This window comes from Suncus etruscus, chromosome 15, assembly GCF_024139225.1.
Source record: "Suncus etruscus isolate mSunEtr1 chromosome 15, mSunEtr1.pri.cur, whole genome shotgun sequence".
In the NCBI taxonomy this organism is placed as follows: domain Eukaryota; kingdom Metazoa; phylum Chordata; class Mammalia; order Eulipotyphla; family Soricidae; genus Suncus; species Suncus etruscus.
The window spans coordinates 61,838,782-61,860,394 of record NC_064862.1 but is presented as its reverse complement, the minus strand read 5'-3'; positions in this window follow the sequence as shown (position 1 = coordinate 61,860,394).

The window sequence follows — 21,613 nt, the reverse complement described above, 5'->3', positions numbered from 1 at the left end:
TGGTAAGAGGAAGGCCTGGCATCTTATGGATTTATTTTTCCAAAATGCTGCCTATAGCAATCTGAAGGGGTTTGCTCCTTTGGCACTTTCTCTCTGTGTGGCCTAGGATCAGGTCTTGTCTACAGACCAGGAATGGAGGGGGATGGCTGCACCACTGACCACACAGCTGTGTGCTTGCTGTCCCCAGCTGCTTTGATTTATTCCATCGGGTGCCCCTGTATAGTCATGTTCATTTGAAGAACAATTATCCACCATTATAAATGTTGCTCCCTCGACCCTGGGCAAGTGAGTGTCAGGTTAGACAAAGTATTAAGCATGTGGATCATGCTGCTCATCTCACTGGGGAAGATTGGATCAGGCATGGGGCTCTTCCCATGTGAGGAGTCACCTGGAAGTGCTACATAAAGAATGGGGTGCATGTGAGGAACAGACTGTCCCTCCAGTCTCTAGACCACAAAGTGAAATCATCCAGGGGAGCACTCATAGTCAGCCCCTGGAGCGTCAGCCCTGGGGTGGGGGGTGGGGGTGCAATAGGCACCGCCCTTCTGTTGATGCCTCCAGACTCATTCCATCCTTTCCTCCCCAGGTCCCAGAGCCCAGGAGCTTTTGCTGAGCTCCCTGGAGATCTAACTCCAGATTGGATTTGACTGATACAGATAGGAAGTCTGAGGGTAGGAGGCAGAGGCCAGGTTCTCATCACGGGGATCAGAGCAGGAGCACTGACAGTGAAGCCACATGTCCTGCTGAGTTGACTCTTGGGGAAACTAGAGTAAAAGAGAGCCATGCACCCCAATCCCTAGCTCTTGGGCAGGAAACCAAGGCTACAGGGCACACAGCATTTGCTTCTGTCCTGCCTGATTTGTACTGTGCACAGGTAAGCCTGCTATTCCCTCCATATAGAAACACCAAACAGACTGAGGTGAAATTCTCTTGACCTGTCAGCCACCACCTCTGAGAGTCACTAACACTAAGCCCATGTCACTCAGGGCTTTCTTCGGAATCGGAGTCATTGAATGAACATCCTCAGAGATGCAGTCTGATGGCAATACAGCCTCCCTAGTCTGCAGCCCCCTTAGAGATCCAGGGAATGTTCAGGATCCCTGTCATGTCCACCATTATGCACTCTACTGTCCCCTACAGTGAGCCATGTGAGTCCTACTAGAACTGGTAATGAGGTCAGGCTGTGGATTCACTCCTGAAAATCCTAAAGAGAAGCAGGAAGATTTCCTGAGCCCCACAATGTCATAGCAGTGGGCTAGAATGTAAGATGTGACTGTCAGTTAGCCAAACCAACAGGAGACTTTGCCATCAAGGGTTCTGTGTCCCCAGAAAAACAACCGGGAAAAATACACAGGAAGGTGACTCTGGGGTCTGGAAAACCTATGAGGGAGCAATAATGGACAAGAGCAAAATAGATTAGTTGTCAGTTATGGAAGAGGTGAGTGTCCCAGGCAAAAAAAGGCACGGAAGAAGTTGGGGTCGGGGATAGAGATCAGTGCAAGATAGGCCTGTCCATGTCCAGTGAGTCAAATTGTAGAACCAAATGGCTATTATGGGTTTCAGTGTCAAGCAATGGCAACTGGGTGGTGGTGGTGGTGGTAGTAGTTGTTGTTGTTGTTGTAGTTATGGTTTTGTTTAGGCTTTGGGACTTCAGATTTGGAGTTTGGGGTTTGGGCTTTAGTTTTGGAATGATAGACAGCATTGGCCAAGGGTGAAACACACTGTGTCCATCCCAATACACTGGGGGAGGTTGGGTCATTTAGTGACCATTTCATGCTAGAGATAGAACAGAACAATCATGAGTACCAGCCCTTTTTACTATCTTCCCAGCTTCAGAGTATTTAAAGGATGGGAGGGTAGGGTTCTTGTCTCACCTAGAAGTGCCCAGAGAACAGTGCAGTGTTGGAGATGGAGCCTGAACTCCAAATTTTGAATTTCTTTAAGCCTCAGAGATATTTGCCCTGGGAGAGTCCAAAAGAGAATTTATTTATTTGCCCTTTTTAGCTTTCTCTCTCCCTTTCTCTCTCTTTATCATCACTCTCTTTTCTCCTCTTTCTCTCCCTCTACCCTTTCTCACTCTTTCTCCCCTCTACTTTTCCTCACATCTCCTCTCCTTTTCCTCACACTTTCCCTGACTCTGACCTTCTTGTCTCACTCCTCTAAGGACTGTGGTTCTGTGAAGCTCTTTAGGTAAACCAAAACACTCCCCTACTTCTGTATCTTTAATGCAAGTTCATTCAGAGTCCTTTTTGGCAAAAACTAAGGTAACATACTCATGGGTTCTCAGAATCAGAACATATACATCTCAAGAGACACTATTCTGTATACCAGAGGCTTTCAACCTTCATTTCGTCAGTCCTCACCAGGAGCAGGTAAGACACAGTGTCAGTCCTGGAATGCTAAAAAGTCTCCACACCACAAAGAGTATCAGGGGCTAGACATGCTTTAATCATCTGAGACCCTTATAGAGAGTGGCAGGAACAGGTGTTATTATGAGCTCACTCCTGGTTACTCATGGGACTGTCCAAAACATTCAGCCTGCCGGCAGGTTCCATCATTATCCCATTATACAGATAAGGAAACTGAGACACAAAGCAACCAAGGAACTAGCCCATCCAACTGTTGAATGGTGAGGCTGGGATTTGAACTCAGCTTCAACGTTTTTAAACACAACATCTACAGAGGACACAAAAACACAGCCTCAGTCAATACAGACACCTCCAATACAAACACCCACCACTGACCCTCCAACACAGACACCCCCCCCACTGACCCTACAACATAGACACCCTCAAACCCTCCACTGGCACAGACACCCACCCACCAACCCTCTGCTGACACTCACCATTTGCCACATGCAATGTGGGACACACTTCTTGTGACAAGTCAAATGTCGTTCACTGAGGACTATCTTGTGACTGCAAGGGCACTGTGATTTGTTCTTAGAGTACATCGCTTCATCTAACGCACCCCACAATCCTGGATACTAGTAGCAATGAGATTTGAGGACACCAAAGTTGTGAAATAAGCAATGACACTAAAACAGAACCTTGAGACTTTAAAATCCAGGCTGTTGCCACCACTGTTCTCTAAAAGCAGGATATGAGGTCTTATGGACACACACACACACACACACACACACACACACACACACACACAATTTAAACACAATCTCAGGCTCTCTCACTGTCACATACACACAAGCTCACACTTTCACTCCTTCACACTCTCTCTCACACTCTTATACACATTCACACACACAATCCCACACCTCCACACACTCATACACTCACACACTTTGCCCTTCAGCAGTGTCCTGGAGCAGGAGGCAGTGTCAATAATGTATGACATCCGCCTGATAAAGCAGGTCCCTAAATGCTGCTTTGCAGAAGCTCATCAATGGTGCATGGGGGTTTTATGTTCCCAGTTTAGATGAAGGCAGTTTCTGCCTTGCCTGGGGCCAGCATAAAGAAGTGACCTGCAAAGGTTACATCTTCCTGCACTGACAGCCCCACCTGAGCTGATGATCTAGGAGCAGAGGGAATAGGGAAGCAGCATTCTCTATCCCTTGCTCAATCTCACCCTAGGCAGTCTCTTCTCAATCCTGTTCTGGGTCCTAAACACTCTTATTTAACACTCTGCTAGGAGGGCCATTAGCTTGTGGGAGGGAAGCCTGGAACTCTGGGCTTGGGCAAATGTGCCTAATAGTGACTAGAATCTCCAAAACTGAGCATCCAGTGTTTGCATGACCTGCTCCATGAGGCATGATAGTAATCAAGACTAAGACCTCTGGAGAGCATTCCAGAAATGAGGCACACAGCTCTAGGACTCTGGGGACAAGTTTTAGCCCAGGCATCAAGGGGTAGAGATGGAACATCTGTGTGCAAGGTTGCAGAACTGGCTTCTTAACCACCTTTGTCCAGGGGTCTGATAAAGGAACCTCCTTGTCAGAGGTTCCTGACTTGAGATAGACTCTATGGACCCAATGGACCCAAGCCAATGTGGAAATCAAAATTTACTCAAAAATAAATCTCAGGAGGGGAATGACACATGAAGGGGGAGATGAACCCAAAAGAACTGTGGTACAAGCCCAGCAACAGGGATGGGAAGGAGGGAGAAGGCTTAACTTGGGAGGTGACCGTGTTTCCTGCTGAAAGAGACAGTGCAGCTGGCAGTTTTATTGTCCAATTGTTTCGTATAGATTTTGAATAAAAAATAAATTGGCTTCTTTTAAAGAGGCCATTTCTGAAAGGCTGGGAAGTGGTGGTGAATCATAGGTGTCTGCCCTTGGCAGCTTCCTCACAGAGGGGCTCCTTGTCTCCAATCAGGCAGGATTCAGAGATCCTAAGGGTTCAGAGGCCTCCTGTCTTCTGGTACTAGACTTCTAGAGCCCAATTCTCTACCTTGTCTCAATGTTCTGCCTGAAAATTACTGTTCTGGATGAGAGACCATGTCTGAGTTAGGAACCAGTGTGGTCTGTAGGTGTCCTGGCATCCGTTGGACCCACTCTATCATATAGTCTCTTCCACAGAGAAGGGGCACAGAGAAGGCCTCCCTTCCAGGACCAGCAGGCATGATAAGTGGAAGGAGCTGCCCCAAAACAGCTATATTGTCACTAAGACAAACTTAGAAAATGGGGAACAAATGATGCTCAAAAGCATTATTTATGGTAATAAAAGGCACTTGTGAGAGAGCACAAAGAGTACATCAAGTCAGGGAACCTGGACCCAGGGAACCATGTTCAATTTAGAATAGAAGGAAACTATCCCCCCCAGAGACATCCATTTATAAAGTTCTGTTTAAAGAGGATGACCAAAAGCAAGCTTTAGGAAGGGGAAAGGGCATAAGTGGAAACCCCAAAGTCAGTCAAGAGTCTTCCCCTTCTGTTTGAAATAAATCAATGTTAAAATAGTGCTATGAATTAAGGGGAATATGTTGAATAACTTTGAATGTGGCATCCAAGCATAGCTGTTTTCAGATACCAACAGGTTTCTACCTGTTTCTGAATGCTACCATATTCCTGCAGCTTCTCCCTAAATATTATATGGGATGTCTATACTTTCTACCTCCTCAGAAACCAGAGGAAAGGGCACCCACTTTCCCATAGGTCTGGTAAAAGTCCCAGCTCTGACTTTCATTAACCTGACTCAGGCCACACACCCGTCTCCATATCAATCATAGCTACCAAGATGGTCGGCCTATTCCAATTGATCCAGCATAAACCAAAAGGATTAGAGCAGGAAATGCAGATCTGCCATGGAAAAACTGAATGCTGTTTCCAAAGATGGTTCCTGGGTAGAGGAGGACAGTGAGAACAGCAATATAGTTGCACCTCCCCTCAAAGGTTTCCCCCACAAACACACATCCACTGCAGTGCAGAAGACTTACTCAGCCCCACCGCCAACCACCTTCATCTCATTCTCCACCTCCATATAACATCCTATATTGATAGATCCAAGCTTCACCCCCACTTCCAGGTGTGGAAGAGATAGATTATGCTCCCTTTCTGACTCTGGGAAACAAACCCATCACTGCCACAGAGCTGGTGGCCAATATATTCATTCAAAGATGTCCCCTGTCCTTGCTAATTATAGTGAATGTTTTGGCTCCTTCCTGCTTTGCTGGGATTGTACTTCTCTGAGGCTCATCTTTGTCCACTTCCAATTCTTGTTTGCTCCTGGGTCTTGGTAATGTTTGGCTTCTGCTTTCTAAATTGTAACCTCTGGTACTACCCATCCACTTGGGAAATCACTTTTCCCAAACATGTGCTGAGATTCCACCTCTACCCAACACAACACTCCCATCCCACCCCTTCCCAAGGAGAATTAGTGTCTGCCTATTATGAATATCTTCACAGTGTTCTGAGACCCCAGAAACAGCTAGACTCCACAGTCAAGTCATTCCATTTTGCTCTGGAAATATCTTTACCCACTCAGAGAGGAATAAAAGTATAGGCTTTATGGAATCATTAGTGTAAATGCCAATCAGCACCTGAGCTCTGTGTTAGCCTGTGTTATCCTGTCCTCCTGTGTTATCCCCAACTTTCATAACAACACACAGAAATGCAACCTGTTTGGGGGATTGGAGTGATAGCACAGTGGGTAGGGCATTTGTCTTGCATATAGCTAATCTAGGTTTGATCCCCAGCATTCCATCAGCATTCCTGATGGTCTCCTGAGCACCATCAGGAGTAATTTCTGAATGCAGAGCCAAGAGTAGTCCAAGACCACTGGATGTGACCCCAAAATTTAAACAAACAAAAAAGAGGTGCAATCAATTTTTATAAAAATGACCCAGGTCAAAGACACTATATCAAATATACTCATATGCTATTGATGGATCTAGCTGGAACTATTGAAACAAGTAAAACAGCCCCTTCATGGTAGGAAACAGTTCCATGCTACACAAAGAATAATACAAATTTCTGAAATTTCTGGTCACCATTGCCACAGCATAATCTTATCATTTTATCATTAGTCACTAACCTCTGGTAAATTGCTTTTTCAATTGAATTATGTTGTGCAGAGCCATCGTCTATTCAATGCACCTTCCAGTTCCCAATTATGATCACTGTGTTAACCCACAGCCAGTCTCTTGCAGCAAATCAGGACATTGCCAAGTTCCAATTGATTGCATCCCCTGGGTTCTGAGTGGTTGGGTCCTGAGGCATCTCCACAGGAAAGGATTCTCGCAGTGAAGCTGAGTCACTGGGGATTTTTATTTTACACAGCACACAGTGGTTTTCATCTGACATAGGTGAGTTCTGAAATATCCCTTTCAAGAGAAATTAAAAACTCCCCAAGCCCAGTGTTCCCCTTAGAAAGTCTATTAAAAATGCCATTTTGAATGGATAAATTATACAGACTACACAGTGGGAGAAAGCCAGAACCTGTCTCTAGACACTGATCCCACAAATGCAGAAGGTCTCTCCCAGAGACGTCCCAAAATGCAGACGGTGATGGTGATCAAGTGTTTACTGCTGGCAGGCTTTGATCAGTCACCTAGAACTCCTGTCAGATGGCACAGGCCTTACATAAAACTACCACTAATTTACCCATGGATGTCACTTAACCACACTGTGCTTCTAGTTTCCATTCTGAAAATGGGACTCACCATTTACCTGGCTCCTGTGTGGGTTGTGATGTTTGATGCCCTAAGGACTGATGCAGAGTAAACAGCGGGGAATGGATGTGGCTCACGTGAGAGAATCAGATCTCCCCTTAGCCTTGACTGCTTCCATTGAACATGTTCATTCAAGATCCATTAAAGAATCCAGTTTTGTGGAGAGGTGGAGAAAGATCATTCACAACTGCCAGGGTCTCTGCTAATGGCATTCATGCAGGTATTACATATACATACCTGTGAGCACCTGCTGTTACCATCATAGTCCGCTGCTAGGGTCTTTTTCACAGGAGATCACTCAGTTGCTCTAACAAACTCTTAAAAATGGGGATGTTAGTAGGAGAAGTAATAGCAGTAACCTGGATATCCAATGGTGGGGGACCATCAATGACTACTACAAGGCCGATAGCATCACGCACTCACCAAAAACAATGGTGAAGGTACAGATAGGTTTAGCAATACAGAACATGTTCCCTATCCAGCTCTTCGTGCAAAATCAGGCCAAATAAGCTTCTTGATTAAGAAAGCACTTACACCACATGTACTCTGTGTGAAGAACTAGATCACAGACTTTACATACATGAGCTCAACTTCATCCTTGGAGAAAAAAAACCTCATGCCCCAGAATCTGCATAATGATAATGACTGGAAATGGAAGGTGGACCTTGGGCTCCTGGTAGCCTTTCTGAACTGGGCACTGGTCCAGAATGCTTATGCTCTCTCCTTGCCAAAAGAGAAAGATCACACCACAAAGTCCCAATCTCTGTCAGCTGCATGTGTGAGGTTTCCTCCCCCATTGCATCTAGGCACAAGAGTCATTCATACCATTTTAAATTTTTATTTGTTTTGGTGGGACACTCCCTATGGTACTCAGAGCTTACTTCTGTCTCTGAGATCAGGGGTCACTCCTGGGAGGTTTGGGGTGCTACATGAATGCTGGGGTTCATTCTGGGTCTGCCACTTACAAGCCAGGCACCATATCCACTCTACTTTATACAGTTCAGGCCCCTCATACAATTTTTAAATGGAAGAAAGCACCTAGCTTTTTCTGTAGCACCAATGAGGAAGGAACTGACCATGAGAAAGGCACAGACAGGCTGGCTGGAGACAGTCACACAATCCTACATGCTTTACCAAGCACAATATCTGTCTTTGTGGTTCTCTGCTCCATCTGGGCCAACTGGCTCACTTGCCAGGATGAGACTTTTAGTCTGGGGACCCCAGAACATTCCCGGTGTCACTGCTCCCTGCACTCAGGGCTCCATCATTTTCATTGTCAGAAAGACATGCAGCATCTCTTCTGCTCATTGCAATTCAGTCACGTCACCACAGCCCACAGGATTGGAATGCAATTTTCTCATTGAATTATGCTAAATCCTTCAGGGAAGGAGGCGAAATTATTTAAAACCTATAAAAACTAAAGCAACATTCTGACTCTCTATTTTAACTTTCTGATCATTATTTAGAGTTAACCTTTTCTGCCGCTAAATCACAGACCCATTTTGCTGTAGATCAGGCAGCCTAGACCATAAGGCATGGGGCGGTGGGGGTTGAAGGGCATCCAGCAAGGGAAACCTTAGGACAGCTCCTTCGGATCAGGCAGATCATAGAAACCCAGGTGGCACTTTTGCTCTTCGAATCAAAAGGATCAGGAGGTGATTCATTGAAGCAGCAGGAGAATGAATTGTAGCTGTGTTGTTATAAATATTAGAGCAATGGATTGGGGGGAGGAGTGGAGGTTTGCTTCTGGAGAATAATATGTTGACTGGGAGAAAGAATTCATGAGTTAGGCAAACAAGGGATTGGATTCTGTGCCTGGGTCTCAGGAAATGATTTATTCCTTCTGGGCTTCAAATACTTCCTCCCTCCTCAGCGCCCATATATAAGATTGGAGAAAACAGTAACTCATTTAATTTAATTTGGAGGAACTATTATTGTCACCATTTTTCAAGGGAGACCAACCACACAGGAGGCCAGGGGAAAGCAGCAGGGAGGCTGGGCTTGCATCTCTCCATATCCCCACCAGGGGGCATCAGAAGAGACATAATGGAAAGTTCCAGCAAAGCTGAGACTTCCCAACTGGGTGCTGAAGAAAGGGAAGGTGATATGCAATTATGTGGTCAGTAAGAGTGTTTGAAATCACAGTCCCTAAAAGGTAAAAATTAAAAGTGTCTGCCACAGAAGCAGGCTGGGGAATAGAGAGAGAAACGAGGGACACTGGTAGAGGATTGATGTTGGAACATTATATACCTGAAACCCAATTGTGAATAACTTTGTAACTCATGATGATTAAATAAAAAGGGGACCTCCCTCAGAGTGGGGCTCCAGGAAGTCGTGCTGGGAAATGCCATTCCCCACTGAAATCTTTGTTTTTTTTTACTTATTTTATTTAAACACAATGCATACAAGTTTGTTCATAATACAGTTGGTTTGTGGGTGTTTTGTTACAGTTACAAAGTTGTTCATTATTAAGTTTCAATCATACAGTGTACAACAGCCTTCATCGGTGCACATTTCTGTCAGCAATATCACCAGTTTCCTTCCCACCCTCCCACTGCCCTCTCCCCTGTCTGCCCCAGTAGACATTTTCTTCTCTCCTCTCCTCTTCTCTCTTCTCTCTCTTTTCTCTCTCTCTCTTTCTCTCTCTCTCCCTCTGTTTTTCCTTTTAGATACTGTGATTTGCAATATTGTTAAAGGAAAGAAATCATTTTTGATGAGCCCTGGATCAATAGTGACTATGTGGTCTGGTGCCCCACAGTACTAAAACAGTACTACTCCCTTTGTTTTGTTTTGTCTGTTTGTTTGGTTTTTGGTTTTTGCATCCCACCCAGCAGCACTCAGGGGTTACTCCTGGCTCTACGCTAAGAAATCACTCCTGGCAGGCTCGGGGTACCATATGGGATGCCGGGATTTGAACCACTGTCCTTCTACATGTAAGGCAAACGCTCTAACTCCATGCTATCTCTCGGTCCCAGTACTACTCTCTTTTTGACCTCTTGTGTGAGGTCCTTAAAGCCAGCTAAAAAGATCTGGAGTTTCTTGAGATATAATAAGAAAATGTCCCTATTCCAATTTTTTAAAAATTCCTCATATAAATAACCAATTATATATCTCACTGAATTAAAAATAACAAACAAACAAGGGCCAGAACAATAGTACAACAGGCAAAGTGTTTGCTTTGCATGTAGCTGATTCTAGTTTGATCTCCAGTATCCCTCTGGTCCCCTAGAACTGCCAGGAGTGTTTCCTGAGTGGAGAGCCAGGAATAGTCCCTGAGTACCACCAGGTGTTTCCCCTCCCCAAACAAACAAATAAAAATAACAATCAGGGGCCAGAATGATGGTATAGCAAGGAGAGCACTTGTCATGCAAACAGCCAACCCAGGTTTGATCACTGGTATTCTATAAGATCCCCTGAGCACTGCCAGGAGTTATCCCTGAGCTCAGAGACAACAGTAGTTCTTGAGCGCTGCCAGGTATGTCCCCCCAAAAAAATAATTTTAAAAATAATAACAACAATCAAGGTCAACAGCAAGAGGAGGAGGATGGGATTACCCAACAAAAATTTCAAGGCAGCTCTGACCAAGTTCCTCAATAAGAAATTACAAACTCACAGAAAATAAATGAAGTCCCAAAAAATAATAAACAGAACTTCTTAGCAAATAAATAACAGGTCTGACAACATTTTTAGAACTGAAAATTTCAAAAATCAAAATAAAGAACTCCTGCAAAGTACTCAATAGTACTCAGCAAGTCAAGTGCTCAGGAGACTACAAGGGACAGAGGAGCAAGCAGTAAACTGGAAGAAAGCCAATAAAAATATACCCAAAATTATGCAAAAGAGAGAAAAGAGACAGAAAAGATTGAAACATGTCCCTGGAAAATATGGAAACATGAGCGAGAAGATACAGACTAGAAATGTCAAGAATAAAAGAGAAAATTTCAGCACAGATCCTATCAACATCAAAGACACTTCAGATGCCATAAACAGCCACCTGGCCCCCTTTAAATTTTGTTCCTGCCCCCCATACACACACACACACACACACACACACACACACACACACACACACACACAAAATCAGCAACTTAGATGAGGCTTAGAGCAATGCCAATGGGAATTTCCTCCAGGTATGCAAGGCTGAGTCTAATATTTAAAATCAATCACTGTAGCCTGCCATATTAACAGCCTAAAGAAGAAAAATAACATGGTCATTTCCAATGATGCAGGGAACGCAGTTAGCAAATTCCACAGCTGTACATTACAAACACTTTGAGGAATAAGAATAGTGGGGTGCTTCGAAACATAATAAAGAGCATCTATACCTTGATAATAAAGAGCATCCAGGTAAAAGGCACCCAAGCCTCTATGCCTTCTGAGATCTTAAGAAGGTCAAGCTGGTCCCTCATACCTATGTCACTCAGCATAGTCCTGGAACTCAAATCTACCCAATAAGGCAAAAAGAGAAGACCAAAAAGCAAAAGTAAGGCAGTCCCTATTCTCAGATAATATAATCATATGCAAGAAAAATATCAGGAAATTTTTAAAAAGCATATAAATGTCTTGGACCTAATATGTGGTAAGCTCAGCAAGTTCACAGGATACAAAGTAAATATTTTTCAATTTTATTCTCTAAGATAGCAATGAGAAATAGGTATCATGGTTAATAAAGTTAAATAATCATTGATACTCCCTTACAGGTAAATAAATACATGCAACAGATAGAACTTGCCCAAGACCAGGAAGTTGAAAATCACACAGGACTGAAGAGAGAAAATCAAGGAACTAACAATCTGTGGAGAGACACACTGGGTCTTATTAGACATGGGCATAAATAAAAGATTCAATAAAAATATATGAATTTTTTCCAAATTAATATACAGCTTCCATGTCATTTCCATCTAAATCCCTGCAAGAGTTCTTATAAATATATTAGCAAGATGACTCTAAACGTCATAGAAAAGGCAGAACTAGAGTAGCTAAGCAATTTTCAAAAAAGAAAGACATGGGAAGAATCCACCAGCCAGATTTCCAGATTGATTCCATAGCTCCAATTACCAAGACTGAATTTGTAAAGGGAGAGATGCATATTAATGAATCAGCTGAGAAGCACTTTCATAACAAGGCCCATGCAAATATGCCCAATTGTTTGTGAAAAAGTTGCAAAGGGAAGATAGGAGGGTGAGAGCAATACTACAAGAGGACAGGACATTTGCCTTGCATATGGCCAACCCCAGTTGAATCCTTAGCAACCTATATGGTCCCCAAGCACTGCCAAGCGTAGCTCCGGAGCATTGCAAGGTGTGTCCCCAAAACAACAAAAACAAATAAAAAAGCCAACATAAAAAGGAAGACAGGAGGACAGATAGCATGTTCAACAGATAGCAGAAGTTGTAAGACAAATGACATCCAAAGAAAAAGAAGCATAGCCTTGATCTTATACCTGGTTCAAAAATTAACTCCAGATAGATTTCACTGTAAAATATTCAAGCAAATGTAACATGAGAAAATTTGAACACTCTAGGACTGGAGAATATCAAAAACGTTGGGTCTGTCAAAAAAATTTTTTAAAAAAAGCAAGAAAGAAAAAGATCCTTTTCTGAAAACAAACTACAGGTGAGAGCAGTTATTTGCTAAGACTTTGCCGACAAAGAGCTAGCATCAGAGAGCTCAAAATTAAACAGGAAAAATATTCAACAATCCTATTAGTACAAGGCAAAGGCATGAAAAAAGATTTTATCAACATGAGTGTACAGATGGTAGAAACACAAGGGAAGCTGTTCAGCAGTACAATTATTAGGAGATTCAGGTTAGAAACACATGGTACTGTTCCTGCAGCCCTCCATTCTGCTGGGACTTGGAAATGGCACAACTATTCTACAAGACAGCCTGAAAACATAATAGCCAAGGTAAAAACAGAAACTACCACACAACCCAGAATCTCCAAAGACATACAGACTTGTGATGGCCCAAACCTGCATGGGAACATTTGTAGTCATCAAAGCTGGGATGCAATTCAGATGCCCTGCAGCGGGGCTGGTTCAACTCTCCACAGCACAGTCAAGCTTTGGAGTATTACTCAGCCAGGAGCAAGAGTGGACTGAGACACACACCAACACATACCTGGAAGAGTTTCTGGAGAATTAATAGGAGTGAATGCTGGAGTGAATTATTAGAAGAGAATCATCATAGGCTACACACTATAATTTTATTACACTTGATTTACCAAGTTGTTCATAATACAGTTATTGTAGGCAGTAAGTGTTCCAAAACCAATCCCACAACCAATATATTTCCCTCCACCAATGTCCCTAGTTTCCCACCCACCATTCTAGCCTTCTTCATTTGCAGACACAAATAATTTCATTCATATTTGTGACAACACAAAGTAGTATCAAAATTTAGGTCAATAAAAGTCCATTTGTACTAATTGTAATATCTCACAATGGAGTTACAAAGTCATTGTCTAAGGATTTACTGGGCTGATTGAAGCTAGTTGAGCCTTGTGTATTATTGTTTTGCTCACTAAGCTTGGTAGCCTTCTATGCAACTATCCCATCAGATTTGCTGTGATCCTCCTAGCTGACAGTACTATGAAATTCGGAGGTGTATTGTGGCTGCATATGCAGCTGTGTGGTCAAGGAACAGTGAGCCTAGAATGGTTTGGTAACTTGGCAGTTTGATGAGGCTCTTTCTATGTCTGTGTGTGTCAGGTGTGGCTCTGGGCCAATGTCCTTTAGACAGAAAGGGAAGCCTGTATGACTCCCATTTCAAGAGAGCTCCAGATTGTCAGCCCAGATCTGTCTACCTGGGAAGATCCAGTGTCATCATGTTCTTTTCAAGACTAGTTGTGGAGCTGGACAGCATCTCATCATACTATGATTATATTTGTAGAATTTTTTTTACAATTTATATATTTTTCCTTTATTTAAACATCTTGATTACATATATGATTGTGATTAGGTTTCAGTCATGTTAAGAACACCCCCTTCACCAGTACAACATTCCCACCACCACTGTCCCAAATCTCCCTCCACCCCACCCCACCCCACCTGTACTCCAGATAGGCTTTCCAGTTCCCTCATTCATTCACATGATTATGGTAGTTCTCTGTGTAGTTATTTCTATAACTGCACTCACCACTCTTTGTGGTGAGCTTCATGAAGTGAGCTGGAAGTTCCAGCCCTCCTTTCATTGTCTCTCAGGATTGTTGCAAAAATATGAGTTTTATTTTTCTTAAAACCCATAGATGAGTGAGACTATTCTGCGTCTCTCTCTCCCTCTGATTTATTTCACTCAGCATGATATGGAATTTTTTCTTCTTTTTTTTTTCCTTTTTTCTTGTTTTGGAGGGAAGGAAGGAGGGAGAGAAAGAGGGAGGGAAGGAAGGAGGGAGGGAAAGATAGAGGGAAGGAAAGAAGAAAGGACAGAGAGAGGGAAGGAAGGAAAGTGGGAGGGAAAGAGGAAAGGAAGGAAGGAAGGAAGGAAGGAAGGAAGGAAGGAAGGAAGGAAGGAAGGAAGGAAGGAAGGAAGGAAGGAAGGAAGGAAGGAAGGAAGGAAGGAAGGAAGGAGGGTAGGAGGGAAGGTAGGTAGGAAGGAAGGAAGGAAGGAAGGAAGGAAGGAAGGAAGGAAGGAAGGAAGGAAGGAAGGAAGGAAGGAAGGAAGGAAGGAGGGTAGGAGGGAAGGAAGATAGGTAGGAAGGAAGGAAGGAAGGAAGGAGGGTAGGAGGGAAGGAAGGTAGGTAGGAAGGAAGGAAGGAAGGAAGGAAGGAAGGAAGGAAGGAAGGAAGGAAGGAAGGAAGGAAGGAAGGAAGGAAGGAGGGAGGGAGGGAGGGAGGGTAGGAGGGAAGGAAGGTAGGAAGAAAGGAAGAAGGAAGGAAAAAGGAAGGTAGGGAGGGAGGGAGGAAGGAAGGAATTGGAAAAGATATGGAATTTTTTAACTTTATGTAAAAACAGTGGTGATTTCTAGGAGTTTTGAGGATGCAGAGACAAGAGGAGGGATGGAATGGCTAAAGGGGTACCAGTAGGAAACCTTTCCATTTGGGAATACACTGCAGTTTGACTCTCAGCTTTCACTTTCCTGGGTCTGATCACCTAATGTGGTTTCCACTGAGGAAAATCAATGTAACAGTCATTCTCTGCACTCAACTCTATGACTGTGTGCCAATCAATGATTGCCTCAAAATAAACAAATTTAATTTAAAAAAAATAGCTATACCTGCCTAACCTTAAATGATGCAATTGGTACAACAGAATACAGACGCTCAAGTTTAGATAAAAGTAAATTAAGCTTGAATGTCATCCCACCTCACCCTCTACCCAGTAAAGAGGGAGGGGTTGGACCTTGCAGACACTCATTTCTTAGACTTCTCACTGAGAGATGACAGGAAGTAGGGGGAGAAGAAAGCATCATCCAGAACAGGCAAACCCCCAGGAACTCTGGTTTACCTGCTCCTGTCAGGAGAGGCACCACATCGCACAAATAATTTTCAGCCATGCCAGAATCTCTATGCTTAGCTTGCCTAAGGCACCCCAAGAGATAGGCAGCATTGACCAACACTGGATATTACAAGACATCCAAGTTACAACGACAGCCTCCCTTGCCTGCTGATTCTCTGAAATACAATTTCTAAAAGTCAATCACTCTCTCAAGCATAGCAGTTGTGTCTAAATTAAAATTTCTACAAGATAAGCAAGGTACATCTGCCTGGTAACTAATGAAAAAAGTCTCTGCAATGAAACAGCAGATGCAAGAATCCTAGTCTAGGGCTCCCAGTCAACCCCTTGATCAAGATGGTTGGCTCAGAGATGTGCCTGAAACTCAAAGTGATATGAACAGGCCCAGGATTTTCACTTGAACTGACAGGCAAGAGCTCTTTGAGGCTGCCCCAAGAAGAGTCAGCTCACCAACAAAGAAAAAAAAAAAGAGCTCAGGTACTGAGGTACTGAAGATCTAGATGAAGCCAGACCTAAAGCTATCTCTTTCATTACTTGAAGCCACATACTATCTTTAAGAAGAACTGCCAAACTTCCCTCTTTGTCCCTTGTCACTAAGAGTCCAGTGATTGCTCTTTAGGTTCTCCTTTTACCGTGCATGCCCACAGAGTAGAAGTTCCATCTACAAGTGTACAGGAGTCCACCTTAGCAGGAGGTCAGAGAGTAGACCTCCTTTTCTTAAGAATAATCTAACCACACCTTCCTGGTGCTTTTATGTTTGGGACTCTGTTACTAGAAAGAGCATTGAGACTAGGGAGATAGTACAGTGAGCAGGTAGGGCACTTGCTCCACATGGAGTGAACTTGGATTAATTCCTCACATTCCCTGAGTTTTGCTAGGAGTGAACCCTGAGCAGAGATAAGAGTAATCCCTGCCGGCCTAGGCCGCGTTCTGTTGGGGCCGGAGTAATAGCATGGAGGTAAGGCGCTTACCTTTCATGCAGAAGGTCATCGGTTCGAATCCCGGCGTCCCATATGGTCCCCCGTGCCTGCTAGGAGCAATTTCTGAGCACAGAGCCAGGAAAAACCCCTGAGCATTGCCGGGTGTGACCCAAAAACGACCAAAAAAAAAAAAAGAGTAATCCCTGAACACTACCAGATATGCTTCCACTACCCCCAAACAAGAGCAGTAGAATTGCCCAGGAAGAAAACTCAGTGCAATCATGATGTGCTTTATTCCAGCCCTCCTTATGAGGCATTGACACAATGGCCTGCATAGCCTGGCAGCTGTTCGCCTCTGACCACACCTGCCCCTTCTCACCCATTCCCAGTCTCTCTTCTACTCTGATCCAGTATAAGTATTGAGTACTCATCTCAGGGTAAGGCCCTACATCCAGCCACTCATGCCTGAGGCTTTCCTCCTCCAGAGTTGAGCATCCCACCTGAGTCCCCAGGCCAGGGATTTTCTGGTCCATTACCATGTTTTATTGTCAACAGAGCACTTTTACAACCTGAAATTACCTTAAATATCACTTGTTAATTATATCTATCTCCCCAGGAGAATGCGATTTACAGGAGAGCCAGGACCATCTGCTGTGCTCAGTGCAGTACGCTTGGAGCACTGGCTTGTACCTGAGGGGGAAAGAGAGGCAGAGAGGGAGGGAGAAAAGAAGGAAAGAGGGAGAGGACAAGAGAAGAGACAGACAGAGGAGTGGAGGGAAATGAAGGGTGATGACTGACAAGAGCTAGAATTAGAAACTGCTATTCTTTTTTTTTGTTTGTTTTGGGGTCACATCTGGCGGTGCTCAGGGGTTACTCCTGGCTGTCTACTCAGAAATAGCTCCTGGTAGGCACGGGGGGCCATATGGGACACCAGGATTCCAACCAACCACCTTTGGTCCTGGATGGGCTACTTGCAAGGCAAATGCTGCTGTCCTTTAAGGAAGAATTCTTCAACTCTTCTACCTGCAACCAGCCTATCCTACCTTCCTATCCTATCCTATCCTACCTTCTGGTCCATGAGCCAGAAGTTAGAACCACCATGACGCAGAGCCAGGAGTAACTCCTGAGCACCAGGTGTGGTGCCAAAACCAACCAACCAACCAAACAAACAAACAAAAATAACCACCATGGTAGACAGCGTTTTCAACATTTTTACACCTTAGAACCAACATAGGTTCATGATGGACCCATGACTGAAGACACACTACACTTCTCCCATACTGGGGACTCTTTCGCATTCAGAGAATCTCAATTATGTCAGTCTGGAGTGACCACTCTGGGCCAGATGTTAGTGAGTGGCTCACTAACACTCCCTATACTGTCATGCTCCCTGGAACCAAGTCCTAGATGGCACTATACTCTGATCCCTATCTCTGATCTGAATTCAGAGGCATTACCAAGAAACTGTTCTACGCCACATTGTTTGTGGGGACAGTGGAAATAGGGCAGTGCTAACTTAGGTGCCCAGTACTAGGGGAACAGTTGCTAAAAAGTGTGTGAACTAATTGGGTATAAATCAGCCAGGCTTCTGGTGGGAAAGAGCGGGGTGCTAATTCAGTCATTAAAAAGGCCCCCAACATTGAAAAGGCAGCATGGAGTTATCCAAAGTGCCTCTCTATTAACATGCTGACAGCATTTTAGAGAAGCTGCCTGAGGGGAGTCATTGGGTAGGTGGAAGTAGGAGATAAAGGGGAGATGCAGGTGGCCAGTGAGTCTCTGAGTCTCCTAGACACTGTGGTCAGCCCAGCTGGATGAAAGCAGCTGACTGGCTGCATGCAGAGGCTCCATGGGTCAGAGTGGAGCCGTGGCCACCCCAAAGGTCCCTGCAGAATTCCTGCTGCTCACCCTCCCTGTCCCAGAGGCCTGACTCTACGCTTGATTCCTTTAGTCTCTGGAAGACCCAGTGTACTTCCACACTCATACCTGATCAGGCTTAGTGCCCCACTATCTCCCCAGCTCTGCCCTCCCTCTCCACATGGACAAATGAATTTCCTCTACTTCCCTCCTTCCATTCTGTTCACTTTGAACATGTCCCTGGATACTGCACACACTAGCCAAGACCCTGTTCACACACACACACACACACACACACACACACACACACACACACACACAAAGAATCAGTCTCCCCAGAACACCCACCTCCAGGCTGCTCCTGTCCAGTGTACACACTCCAGTCTGTACCTCTCGGCTGCTGCCCTCATTCACTCCAACTGGCCTGTCCTCCCCACCTCCTGGGTCTTCCCCTGGGGCTCCTCCTAAGATCACACGGGCTTTCAATCCCCATCTTTCTCTCCTCCCTCCCTCCTTCCCTCCTCCTTCCCTCCTTCCCTCCCTTTCTTCCTCCCTCCCTTTCTCCCTCCCTCCCTCCCTCCCTCACTTCCTCCCTCCCTCCAAGAGAAAACCTTTTCTATCCTGCCACTCCTCTTCCTTTAAAAAAAAAAAATCCCTTCCCAGGCCAGAGTAGGATGTTTGCCTTGCATGCGCTAACCTAGGACAGACTGAGGCATCCTGTATGGTCCCCCAAGCCAGGAGCAATTTCTGAGTGCAGAGCCCGGAGTAACCCTTGAGCATCACTGGGTGTGGCCCCAAAACAAACAAAAAAAAATTCCTTCCCATCTCAGGCCCACCCAGGATTCCATTGGAAGCCGGACATTCAGCACCCCAAGGCTCCCACACACATGTGCCCACAAAACTAGGAGCTTAACTGGAACTGAGGACACTCTGGCTGCTCTAGCATTCACTCTCCTTCAAGGCCAGCCTGCTCCTGCCAGCAGGGGCTTCCAGAGGATCAACAGATAAAAAACAACTGCTTTGTCATTTCAGGAAATGAAAACAAAGAAGGGGAGCAGATGGAGGGAAAGCAGAATAAAGCTGGGAGCATTTAAGAAATGCTTTCAGGAAAATCTCCTTCTAGTAGACTGGGAGCTCTGCTCTCCCGCCCTGGAAAACAGAACCCATACCCATTCTCTGGAGAACTGGACCACAGGTTTAAATAGAACCCATGCCCTAAATAATAGGCACCTGGGAGATGGTGTCCCATTTCTTGCAGGGTGTCTAGAAACTCAAAAGATGTTGATAAATACATCAGTAATTCGACTTAATCACAAAAGCATGAGTATACACACATACATGCACACATGTGTGCAACAAATGCACACACACACACACACACACACACACACACACACACACACACCCTTTACTATCTGCACCAGGCACTTTCCCATATGTCAGCTTGACCATCTTCAAAAGAAGGTTCACTTGCCAGAAGTCCCACAATCTAGCAGGTGCAGGGGTTAGGAAGTAACTGTCTCCTTCCTTCGGTCATCCTCCTTCTCACAGTCACAGAGCACCTACCTTGTGCTTGACTTTGTCCTGGCTTAAGAATAAAAAATATCAAACAAAAAGAGCACTGAGAGCTGAAGGAGGGGAGTGTTTGCAGAATTGGAAATATGTAACATGGAAGGAAATGTACCAGGAAAACTATGATTCAGGTAGACTAGACACAGACCCAGAGAAACTGGAGGCATTTGAATGGTTGTGATTAATATTCATCTTATTAAGGAACAGTTAGGCAGTGCATGCTATGTGTTCAATGCTGTTCTGTGTTAGTTCATTTACTCACACAACCCTAGAGATAAGTGGTATTGTTGTGCCAATATCCAGTTATTAGAACCAAGGTAGGAAGAGAGCAACTTTCATGATGTGAAAATAAGCCCAGTAAATACCAAAATAACTGCCCACTGGACTTTCCAACAGAGGCTCACTAGTGGTCTTAGGAAGAGGAACGGAAGGTGGCGCAGGAAGAAGAGAAAGTGGAATAGGGATAAGACAGAGGGGATGCCCTGCTTCAAGAATCGTAAGTAGTAAGCAAAATTGTAGGAGGATGTAGTGGTGGGGCCAATCAAGGTCCTTGTTACTTCCAGTCAATTCTTTGTGCGATTTTAAAAAATAAAACAGGACAACTTGAGCCTATTTGAGGGTTTGTGGGACAATCAGTTGGGAGCAACTGGTGGAATGCTTTATGAATTATAGCACTATACATAAGTACATATGACCATTGACTAGAAATTCTGCTTCTGGGCATTTATGCTGCCACCACACTGGGTACATGGAGGACATGAAGAGTAAGCTCCAGGGGAGGCACTCAAAGCTCCCCCTCAAACTGAAAAGACCTGAATAACCCTGAGATGTCCATGATCCATTAGAAGACTGACTGAAGGTTATGGCCAGATCCATCCAGTAAAACAGCCTGTCGCCATGAAAATCACTGTGTGTTGCTATGAAATAATCCCTTAGTTACAGAAGATGAAGAAAAGCAAGGGTATGCTTACATAGAGAATGATTGGTTGTGATATCCCTGATGAACACAGATGCAAAGATCCTCAACAAAATTCTGGCAAATAGGATACAACGCCTCACCAAGAAAGTCATTCACCACAACCAAGTATATTTCATCCCAGGAATGCAAGGATGGTTTGACATCCATAAATCAATCAACATAATACACCATATCAACAAAAAGAAAAAACAAAAACTATATTATCATATCATAGATGCAAAGAAAGCATTTGATAAGGTCCAACATCCATTCTTGATAAAAAAAAAAAACTTTCATCAAGATGGGAATGAAAGGAACTTTTCTCAAGATAGCCAAGGTCATCTACCACAAGCCAATGGCAAATATTATTCTCAATTGAGATAAACTAAAAGCCTTTCCTCTAAAAGCTTGTACAAGACTGCAAAGCCCATGGCTCTTCCATGATACCCATTCCCAAAATACCCACAGAGCAGGCTACCCTATTCCAAGACCCTCTTCAGTGATACCCTGGCACCCCACCCCATTCTTACTTCCTTCACCAGTCGCCAAGTGTTCAGTCAGTTAGACCATCCCTCAGTGTTTCAAATCTCTTTAATCATGGCAGGAAAGTTAGGGTTAGGGTTAGGGTTAGGGTTACTTTCACACAAGGCTTTAAGTAGACATACTGGCCAATCTTTACAGATTTAATTGTCTATAAAATTACTCTGGGTGCAGATCCCACATGGATCTGT